This window comes from Euprymna scolopes, chromosome 6, assembly GCF_053919585.1.
Source record: "Euprymna scolopes isolate OS-2025 chromosome 6, ASM5391958v1, whole genome shotgun sequence".
In the NCBI taxonomy this organism is placed as follows: domain Eukaryota; kingdom Metazoa; phylum Mollusca; class Cephalopoda; order Sepiida; family Sepiolidae; genus Euprymna; species Euprymna scolopes.
Window position 1 is genome coordinate 31,313,513 of NC_136487.1, and position 12,600 is coordinate 31,326,112.

Sequence of the window (12,600 nt, forward strand, 5' to 3'; positions counted from 1 at the left end):
GGGGTGCCCGCTGTCTCCCCTGTCATACATCCTCGCGTTAGAACCTGTCCTGTGCAAGTTGAGGACTGGGGAGACTACACGGAATCGAATTGCCTGGTGGTGCGCGAGCTATGGTCTCTGCGTTTGCCGATGATGTCACTGTGTGCGTTTCGAGCCATTATGACATTTATGCAGTGATTAAGGCACTCAAGCAGTACAAACAAGTCACAGGGGCAGTTGTCAATCTCAGCAAGTTCGTTGGCCTGAGGTTGGCCGCCAGGCAGGGCTCGTTAACACTGCCGAGCTTTTTTGTCTGGATAGACGGACCGGTTCGCATACTCAGAGTTTGGTTCGGACCAGGCCTCCAGCTCAACAAAAACTGGAAAGAGGTACAGGCAAAGGTTGGAGCATCTGTGAGGACTTGGCTTCGGAGGGGATTGTCCCTTAAAGGTAGAGCGGAGGCGTGTGCTTCATATGTCTTTCCGCTCGTCCTTTACAAGCTTACAAGCTGGCTGTACTTCCCTGCCTGCGGGTCGTCTTGCAGCTTTGACCCAGTTGCTCTTATCCCTTTTGTGGAACGGGAGGCAGCCGCTCATCTGTAGACAGGTCTGTACTCAACATCCGATTGATGGGGGCTTGGGGATGTCAGATTTGATGAGTCACAAACGTGCCGAGAGACTGGCGTTCCTGAGCAGAACTCTGGTAGAAGAATCTGCATGGGGCTCTGTGATCAGTAGAGCATTTCCTGACCTCATCCCCGATCTCACAATCAAAGGCAGACGTAGACCGAGAAAACAACCGCAGTTCTATGACGAATCTCAAGAGGTGCTCAGAGTGTTGCCGGGGTCCAGTGACCTCGCCCGGCCTAGAAGGGCATTTTACAGGGAGCTAGTGGAGGGACCACGTCGGACCCACTAGGGGAGTGGCTGTGGCTGTCGGATGGGGAGGTGCCCTCTCTGTGGAATTACTTTTTCCCTGACCTGGCGACTGGTTAGGAATGTGCTTGTCCTTAATGGCAGGCGTCACAGTATCAACAATGAAATCAACCCTACTTGTCCTCGGTGCGAGGAGGATCACAAGGAAACTGTGGAACACGCTTTTTTTTAGTGCTCCAAGCTCCGCGAATACTGGACTTATGTCAGCGATGTCACAGCTCGCATCATCCTGACCAGATGATGTGCCTGGATTTAGCATCCGTTGTCTACAACGCAGATCCACCGTGGCTTAGGGAGGAACGAATGGTGTTCCTAGTGATCTTAGGTGTAGCTAGACTAGTTGTGTGGGCATCACGCTTAGAGATAGGGCGAGGGGGGGATCTAATCGCTCATTACTATCTGATTTCGCATTTTAAACATCAACTTAAAATCAAAATCAGATGTGATAGAAGGAGGCTATCCCACTCGGAGTTTAGTCGTAGGTGGATATACACTACTAGTTTGTGTGCGTTCACACAAAACAGGCTCAGGTACGTGTTTCCTGCCTAGACATGGCACACGCTGACTACAAGAACAAGAAAATCCGATCATGGTGGATCAGTCCCTTAGCTAGTTGGTATGAATAAATCTCACGTCCCCACCATTTATTTTCAAGGTGTTAGAATACCTCCAAGAAGGCCGCACCCAACAATTTATTTTTTGACCCTATCCATTCCCACGGTACACATCTTGGAAGTCACCGAACAGCCCCGAAAACCCCACCCATTTGTTTTGTCTGTAGACTGCCCACTCCCACTTAGGAAATGACTCCCTTGTTTTCGGTCGAGAATCGGAAAACAGGAAGACTTTCAGAATTAGATTAGGAAAGGAGGGTTCCCGCTAACACATCACCATTAGCATTTTATTTGGTTTCTTTGTTTTTTATTACTGTTATTTTTCTTTATTTTGGCGTGTATTTAAGGCTTTCATTCCCTCCCCCATCATCCTCATATATCATACACATCACAATTACATTATTTCATATTTCATACAAATCACCCGTTTATTATCTCATTAAAATTCATGTTCAAAAAAAAAAAACCCTAAGATATATATATATATATATATATATATATATATATATATATATATATATATATATATATATATATATATATATATATATATTAGCATTGTAAATATAGTAAATATGTCATTTTCATCTCATCTGGGTAAATTTTAAATAGCTTAAGTTCATAGCATGAATGCGCTATTGTGGTGATTGCAACTAGTTTTAGGGAATAGACCAAGTGGACGACCCCCGACACCCCTTCCCCCCAGATTCCCTCTGTGTTTCATGCCTAATCATAAAATTGTAACATTTGTATTGTATAATACCTGCCTGGCAAGGGTTATTTACCCAATAATATGTATTATAATTTTCATGATAAATAAAGCTAACTCCGCTGGGGAGTAACAGGAGGGTCCTGAAGTGATAACTGACGTTACCAGTCATGTCGACCGAATCCACCAGCGCCGAAGGATTCCAACAGCAGCAGCAGCAGCGACAGCAACCGTCTCAGCAGCAGTTCAATCAGCCCTTATCAGGGCTAAACAACCAGTCCTTATAAGGGCTAATAAGTTTTTTAACAAATGTGATTCACTACTGCTTGCTTCCTGAGACCCACCAGCAGTGAACTTCACTCCCAGTCTCCAGCGCTTCCAGCTCACTCCAGCGGGTTCCTGCTCATTCCCACAGCCTTCCAGCCCTTGGTGCCTCCAGCTCGTTCCAGCACCTCCAGCTTCCTCGTGCAGCTTTCCTGCACCTCGCTCCTCCAGCCTGCAACCTTGCTTGCACCTCGCTCCTCCGGCCTGCAACCTCACTTGCACCTCACTCCTCCGGTCTGCAACCTTGCTTGCTCCTCGCTTCTCGCTTCTCCGGCCTACAACCTTTCATGCACCTTGCACCTCTGGTCTGCTACCTCACTTGCACCTAGTTCCTCCGGTCTGCAACCTCGCTCGCACCTGGCTCCCTACCGACTGTCCGTTCCTTAACACTGATCCTTTGTTCTCAGTGTCGTCCGTTTCTTAACACTGATCCTCCGTTCTCAGTGTCGTCCATTCTTTAACACTGACTCCTACATTAACAGGGTCATCCATTCCTTAACACTGACCACCTCAGTTCTCAGTGTCCACCGTCCATTCTGGATCGCCTTGACGTCCAGCCGATCATTCCAGACCCAGCGAGCAATCCTGAACAATGCTATGTCCAGAATACCTGTTCCAGACCTCCAGACCTTAGCCTCCAGTGACGTGCGACCTTCCAGGCGACCAGCATCCAGATCATACGATTTTTCGCTTTCATTTGCAAATAAAACCCTATTCTTTAACCAAATAACCTGTGTCTGTCATTCTTCTTTGCCTTTTTGCTGTTTACTTTTTGCCTGTATCTACCTTGTTAGTTGTTGGATCGATTGTCCCCGGACGACCGGCCCCGCAAAGATAATTAGTAAAGTTCTAAGATATTGAATTACATTTTTTAAAAATAAGCTTGTTTGTACAAAAAAAGAACTTAATTAGTCCCTTAGAAGCAGTAGATTCTGCCTTCGCACAAATAGAACAAACGAAAAATCGTTTAGCATAAGTTCTACGGAAGCCCAAAATGTCAGAAAGTCAAAAGGCTGTCTGAATATGATGTCAGGTGGTTGAAGAGAGGAAGGGAAGAGGTGCAAAACCGACTGATTTTCTTTCTTTTCCCATCCCTGCATCCATACATTCCTATCGTGAACTTATGTATAATTTTTACCATTTTTTAATTTAATTATTTTTGTGTGTTTCCTACTTTTAAATTTGGGGGAGGGGAGATTTTTCAAAATTATATAAAAATTATGTTACGTTGAAGATTGCACCTTCATTCATGCAAGGAAAATATTAAAATCTTACTCATTAAAATTATGCTAAAAGTGTAACCCTAAAAAAACAGGAAATATGTTTTGCAATTATAATTTTTTTGTGTGAAAATATTGAATAAGCAATGCTTAATTCAATGATAATATCGTTAGTTCTATAAATTATCAGAATGTAGGTGTCGTGGTTCTATAAATTATCAGAATGTAGGTGTCGTGGTTTATTTTAGTTTTGTTTATATTTGTTTGCCTTGGGTTAATACATTTGATGTTTCATGGCCATTAAAAATGCGCGGGAAGTAAGCGAGAGAAAAAAGAAAGCGAATAAATAGGGAGGAAGGGAGACTGTGAATTTAGACAGTCGGAAATACAATTGCCCAGCAACTGTCCAATTTCGTCCTGAACTGATCCGTTGTTGGTGCAGTGACAACCTCAAGCGGCAGTTTATTCCAGGGAGCCGATATACTATATATACGGGTTTAGAGACACCTTCGATAGTTAGTTAGCATGCAGTCTGTAACGGGCGGCTGAGAGAGACGGTCGACAGACGGAATACCACCCAGCAAAGGCAAGGCCGATAATTTAGATGTAGACAGGACTGTATCAGCGTTCAACATTTCCAAGATGGAAACAACAATTGAAATAACTCGAAGCTTATTGTTCGTGGTAGAATTTTCGTTGCAGCTTTCCGTGCAACAAAATCAAAGATGGCTCAATTGTGTGTTAGCCAAATGAAGAAAAGCAAGATAAAACCACTAATAGTATGAGGGCTAGGAAACTTTGGAAAAGGAATGGGAGAGATTGGAATCAGAAGGATGGCTGAGAAGATACAATGGATAACAATAATGAAAACGGCTAAAATATTAAGGAAATCCCTTGAATACAGAGGATAATTATATATGTCAATATATATATATATATATATATATATATATATATATATATGGAACCAAGCAACTTCTCAGCTACTTTGTACTTAACGGACAGTTTCCTGTTTTTCCTTTGATCCTCTTACCATAAAGGCAGTATCATCTTTTAAGAAAGTTATTCTCTATATAATATGTCTTTTTACATCCCTCTTATGATGAGAAGCGTTTGGTTTCGAAATACCATGGCCTGAAGATGTTTCTCTATTCCTAAATATTGGTTTCCCTTTTGAACTGATAGCATAATAAAAATTTATTGTAAATTTTTTGTCCCTTTGTTATCTTAACTTATTCTATAAAGCTGCTTGAGTGTATATGTAAGTATATTTATCATACTAGTGAATGTTAAACGTAAAAAATAATATACATGAAAAGTATTTATAAAATCCTTGCTGGTATATGGACCTGCAGAATAGATTTCCATATAGGGGTTAAGGAGTCAGGAGTTGGAGTCGGCATCATAGGAATTCTAGGAGTCGGGGTCGGAGTCAGACTTTTATCATCCGACTACACAACCCTACTTAATGTGTCTATAATTATGTTCGAAAATTACGTAAGATAGTGGCTAACAGCTTAGACATAATGAATTAGTATGTGGCATCTGTTATTGCAAACCTACGACACTTTGATCCAGAGGGAGATTTCTGCAGTCAAATTATTATATAGGAGACTTGTAAGTAAAAGCATATCAAGCTGAGAACGAAACCAAAATCTAAAGACAGTAAGTCAAGTACGATAACCATTAGGCCGGCTTTAAAGTGGAGTATGGGACCAAGTGAGAACTACTAGAAAGCTATCTGACAGAGTTCATGTGGAGACAGAAACTCAAAGAAGATCACTTCGTCTCATATTGGACCAGGAAGCAAACTTGTACCCTCAGATTCCTTCCACTTTCTCTAACGCCTCTTCTCCACCTCCGCTGTTATCGTCTGCTGCTCTTAAGCCTATAGAAAATATACCTACTATCTACCACCTTACTGTTGTGGTGGCAACCACTTATTTGCATATGCGAATAACATAACACTATAAATGGCAAGCCTAGGTTGGCCTTGGTGTGTCTTACTCAAATGCCACCAGAAGTGACGCCGAAGAGCGTACATGTCCTCCCACCAAGACTCTCTGACTCGACACCGTCATTTGTACATATTGTAAATATACCTTTTCTTTAATACACTTATTATTGCGTTATCTTGTTGTTGTGTCTTCATTGTATTTCCTTACTAATTATTGTTCAACCTTGCAACCACAACAGTTGGTGACGAGATATGAAGCGTCAAATATAACAGTTTGACGAAGAACTATTTAAAAAAAAAATTTTTTAAAGTACAACGCAAAGGTTGACCATTTTTTTTAAGGAATGCAAAGTGTTGACGAGCAAGCGGATTTTACGCTAAAGAGAAGTTTCAACTCAAGTGAAAAAAAAAAAAAAACTCTAACGTGGCAAAAGCGACAATTTACGCCGTTTTCTGGGAATCCGACTTGCAAACGAATGTAAAAGTGAATTTTTGTTTGTCGCTACACGACAAATCTTACTAAAGGACCAACTTGCAAACGAAAAGCAAACTTTGTTCTGTCGCAAAAACGACAGGTCAGACCCGTATTACGAAAAGCAAGGAAGTAACCTACGAAAAAAGTTCACCAGTGGATTCTAATTACTGTTCTCCGTAAACAAAACAACAACTAAAGGACTTTTTAATTAATGTTTTGGTTGACGTCGGTACTAAAAGGAAATACCACAGCTAAAATTAAAATTCAAGGAAAGGATTTTTTTTCTTGAAGTTGTCACTGAATAACGGATAATACAGTAAAACGTCACGGAAAAAAAAAGGTAATCTCAATGTAAGAGGTATTTTAATTACTAAAATACTAGAGAAAAAAAACTCAAAGAACTAAATGTACTGCATACATTTATTCAATTGTGACTCGATTAAAAAAAAAAACAAAAAAACCCAAACTTTTATTTTGTGGAAAGAGTTACTTATTAGTAAGTGCCTAAAAACGGAAAGTCAATTCCATTTCGTGATTCCAGATAAACCTGTTTTATTTTTTTTTTTTTTGCAGCGTGACTCGCAAAAAGAATATATTATTGCAAGCAGCGATATTATTATTGAAAACAGGAGCTTACAGCAATTTGCTTTTTTGTTGTAACCCAAACCGGTGTATATGGTACATGGTACAATATTTTTTTTAACTACACACTAAAAAAAAACAAAAAAACAAAAAAAAAAACATGGAAGACTTATCAAAAATGTTCATGCAATTTTTACAAGCACAGGCTGAGTGGGATGAACGCAGACAAGCTACACAAAACGAGCTTTTGCAAACACAAATACAGGCACAGGCTGACCGCGAGGAAAAGAGAGAGGACAGATTATTGAAATGGCAGCAGGAACAAGAAGAAAAGCAGAAAATGGCACAGTTAAAGCAGAAAAAACTGCAATTGGAACAGGAAGAAAGGCATAGAAACTACAATTGGAATATGAAGAAAGACAAGAGGAACGTTTTGCTAAAACACTGGAACTACTAAAGAGTAATCGAGAAAATGTTGATAGTGTTAATTTCTCCCATGCAACTATTTTTAATAGCATGGACACATTTCATTATGTGCCTGAGGAAGAGAAGAATTTTGAAGCATACTACACAAGATACGAGGATGTTTTTCAACTGGACTGTAAAAATTGGCCAAATAGTCAGAAAGTGAGCCTCTTACTCAGAAAATTGGGTACATCAGAACACAGCAAATTCGTAGATTACATATTACCTAAAAAAACTGCGGAATTAGAGTTCATGGAAGCTGTAAAATTACTAAAAGAATTATTTAATCCAAATATATCTCTTTTTCATAAAAGATGGCTGTGCATGAATCTAAGAAAGATGGACAACCAAGATTATTTGACATATGCATCAGTTGTCAATAAAAACTGCGATAATTTTAAACTTGCAGAACTAACGGTAGAAGATTTTAAATGTCTAATCTTCGCTCAAGGGTTAGTTTCCACGAAAAATGCAGAAATACGCAGACGAGTGTTGTCTAAGCTGGAATCTGAGCAAGATTTAACCCTCCAGAAACTAGCAGAGGACTGTGAAAGGGCCATTACACTAAAAAAGGATTAAAAAAATATAGAAGAATCCGGAGTGGCATATGTAAGAAAAGTTAGAAAACCATACGCACCAACCAAGAACTTTACAAAGAAAAGCAATGGAACGGGATATTCCAAAGATAAAAACCATAAATATAGTACAGAATATAACAAGCCTCTTCCTAGATATAACTGTAAGAGATGTGCAGATTTGTAAGGAGGTGGGACACAAAAGCGATTGCTGCAGATATAAAGATTACACCAGAAAGAGAGTACAGCAAACAAAATCAAATACAAAATTAGACAAAGATCGGCGAAAATACGTAAAAGTGGAAATATTTAAAACATCAATAAAGTTACAACTCGACTCCGGCTCCGATGTTTCTATAATAAACCTGAATACGTGGAAAAAGTTGGGAAAACCGGCCATGATGAAAACTAGTAAAGCAGCCTGGACGGTAACTGGTGGTGGTATAAAATTTGAAGGAAAAGTTGTCCTCCCGATAAAATTGAAAGGGATTTCGAAGAAATTAAAAATATTCGTACTAAAAAATAGTGAAAATCTGTTTGGAATAGATTTAATTGAGAAATTCGGACTATGGGATAAGCCAATCAATACATTCTGTAAAAAATTAGAATGTTCTTCTCCAACAACAGTAAATATAAAAGACGATTTAAAAGAATTATTTCCTGAGGCATTCACGACTAACTTAGGTCGCTGCAATAAATTCAAGGCCTCGTTTGAACTTAAAGAAAACGCCAGCCCAATTTTTAGAAAAAAGCGAAATGTTCCGTTCGCTGGGTTGGAAAAGATTGATAAAGAATTAAAGAGATTGGAACAGACGGGAATTCTATCAAAAATAGAACACAGCGAGTGGGCAGCCCCCACCGTATACGTAAAGAAAAAGAATGACGAAGTTAGAGTGTGCGCAGACTTTTCGACCGGGGTCAACTCCCTATTAAAAGATCACCATTACCCCCTACCAAGCCCAGAGGAAATATTCACGAAGTTGAATGGGGGTAATATCTTTTCCAAGATAGACTTGAGCGACGCGTATTTGCAAATACCGGTCGAGGAGAATTGCTCAAAAATACTATGCATTAATACGCATAAGGGATTATACAAATACAACCGATTGCCTTTTGGCATCAAAGTAGCGCCTGCCATCTTTCAGCAAGTGATGGACACCATGCTAAGTGGTATTGAGTGCACATGTGCATACCTGGACGACATTGTTGTCAGGAGCAAATCCCTAGAAGAACATAAGGAACATTTGAAACAAGTATTTACTCGAATACAAGAATTCAGCTTTAAAGTAAAAGAAAGTAAATGTGACTTTTGTATGAGCGAGATTAAGTATCTTGGACACATAATAAACAAACATGGACGACGTCCAGATCCAGACAGATCTGCGGCAATAAAAAATATGCCAGTACCCGATAATGTAACAACCTTGCAGAGTTTCTTAGGACTCGCAAATTATTACCAATCTTTTATTGAAGGAATGCATAATTTGCGAGCCCCCTTAAATAATCTGCTTAAAAAGGATACACCGTGGAACTGGACGCAAGAATGTCAAACCGCTTTTGACAAAATAAAGAGCGCACTAACATCCGAATTATTCTTAACGCACTTTGACACAAACTTAAAAATAGTCGTCGCTAGTGATGCTAGCTCCTACGGCTTAGGAGCATGCATTCAACATATTATGCCGGATGGGTCTAGAAAACCAATAGTGCACGCTTTGAGAACGCTGATACCAGCCGAAAGGGCATATTCACAAATCGAAAAAGAAGCGTTGAGCATAATCTTTGCCGTGACTAAATTTCACCGATATTTATATGGTAGACAATTCATACTTGAAACCGACCCTAAACCGTTAGTCACGATCTATGGATCAAAAAAAGGATTGCCGGTATACACCGCAAATAGATTGCTGCGCTGGGGTACAATACTACTTAATTACGATTTCCAGCTACAACATCTAGCATCAAAAAAGATTTGCCATGCGGATGGACTGTCAAGACTGATACCACAGAAACACAATCTGGAAGAATCAGTCATTGCAGCAATTCGGACAAATGTTGAAGTAAAAAATATGGTAGCAAACATCATTAAGGAACTACCCGTAACTTTGTCGGACATTAAAAGGGAAGCCGAGAAAGATGAATATATAAAGGACATAAAAGAGAAAATTATAACGGACACAAAGGTGCAGGAAGTTTTCTCCATATGTGACGATGTGTTACTGTACAGCGAGAGAGTGGTAATACCCAAAACATTGCAGAATAGGATGTTAAGAGATTTCCACACAGGACATCCGGGGATAAATCGAATGAAGTCGTTAATGAGAAGCTACGTGTACTGGCGTAACATGGACACTGACATAGCGACAACAATTGATAAATGTAAAGGATGCCAGTTAGCGGTAAAATTTCCACCTATAGTACACAAACCTTGGCCGAAAACCGACCAACCATGGTCGAGAATCCACATGGACTTCGCTGGTCCAGTAGGTGAAAACTATTATTTAATTGTAGTGGATAGTTTCACAAAATGGCCGGAGGTAATGCGTTGCAGGAATCCAACAACGAACAACTCAATAGGGTTCCTACACGAGTTGTTTGCAAGATTCGGTGTACCAGACACACTGGTCACTGACAACGGAACGCAGTTCACATCCGCAGAGTTTAAGGAATTTTGCGACACGTTCCGAGTGAAGCACATCACGACTCCGCCGTATCATCCAAGGTCGAACGGCCTCGCGGAAAGGTTCGTGGACACGCTAAAACGAGCGTTAAAGAAATCCATTGGAACACCAACAGAAAAAGCTTTGCAACAATTCTTGCAAGTATATAGGATTACACCACATCCTAGTACACCATCAAACATATCACCAGCTGATCTAATGTTTGCCAGAAAGGTAAAATCAGCGTTTGACAAACTATTGCCAAGGCAGGCAATTATCCGAAACACTACACACACGAGAAGAAAGAAATATAACTCGGGAGATCGAGTATATTTTAAGTGCTACAGAAATAACACATCTTACTGGGAATGTGGAGTAGTGGATAAACGCATTGGTGATTGTACATATATGATTAAAGGTCCACAGAATATACATAAAAGGCACCTAAATCAGATAAAAAAGCGTCATATCCAAGATGATGATGATACGACAACAGTCGAAGAGGAGGACACCATAGATATCATATACGAATCTTTTAATTTGGAACCGCCTCAAAATGCACCTGAACCCCGAAGATCAGGTAGGAAAAGAAAAGTGAATGAACCATTAATGGTAAACCCAAAAAGAAAAAGATATTGAAATCTGTGTGACTTCAAATCTTGGGAGGGGGGTGTTGTGGTGGCAACCACTTATTTGCATATGCGAATAACATAACACTATAAATGGCAAGCCTAGGTTGGCCTTGGTGTGTCTTACTCAAATGCCACCAGAAGTGACGCCGAAGAGCGTACATGTCCTCCCACCAAGACTCTCTGACTCGACACCGTCATTTGTACATATTGTAAATATACCTTTTCTTTAATACACTTATTATTGCGTTATCTTGTTGTTGCGTCTTCATTGTATTTCCTTACTAATTATGGTTCAACCTTGCAACCACAACACTTACCATCCTCGAAAAAAGCAAAAAAAGCAAAAAAAAAAAAAAAAAAAGGCTGCATAGTATGTTCACAAAAAAGAAACACTTCTGGTGACCAAAAAAATTTACGGAAACAAATGTCTCATTAATATAATTATAGTCTATGGCCAAAAAAAAGAACAAAAAACAAAAAAACAAAAACGAAAAAAACACGAAAATAGTCTCATTGTTCGTTTTTGTTATTAAAAAAAAAAAATAAGTGTACGTACACAAAGAAAACATCATATTTATTTTTATAATTCAATCGTTTTCTGTTTTTCTTTTTGAATAAAAGTTTCTCATTTACTTAAATCACAAAAATCTCATGCTTTGTTTACCTTTTGTTTTTTTTCCACACAAAAAAACCGTACACACACACAAAAAAAACTGTACTAAAAACACACACACACACACACACACACACATACACACACACACACACACACACACACACACACACACACACACACACAAAAAAAAAATATGTATTTATTTTCCTTTCGTTTTCAGTTTTGTTTTCTTGTTGAATTAAAGCTTCCTGATTCCCCTTACGCTTTTGACTCCCAAAGTTTCGTCTGCTAAAATTTTAATCACGTGATTACGGTGTAGCATCAATAAAATAAACCATTAATTAAAGTGCCGCTTGTTTTGGATTTAGCTGAATACGATACTAAAAATCACTTTATTGGTACTTATGATTTAAATTTATTAAAAGTACACGCGAATTCATTCATAATTGTGAAATTATTCAAATTGAAGAAATAAAACACAAGTGCAACTGTGGTTTGAGTTGTCCCCCTTTGCAAATTGGCTGTTTGGAGAAATGGAAAACTAGATGGCTCTGTGTGGTTTGAGTTGTCCCTCTTTGCAAATTGGCTGTTTGGAGAAATGGAAAACTAGATGGCTCTGGTTGATAGTCAATTTACATAAGTGGAGAAATGGGCAGTATATAAACGGTACTTATTTTTTTGTTTTTAGCAGGTGTGAAGAGCGCAGAGAGTGAAACGACGGTTGGAAGAAGTGACGGCGAATTCTTCTTGTGACGGTGAATTATTTTTGGACGTTGAAGAGCTCGACTTTTTGGAAGGAACAGCTGTGTCTTATATATATTTTTTAAATTTCTTTTTTTCTACTTCACTACAAGCTA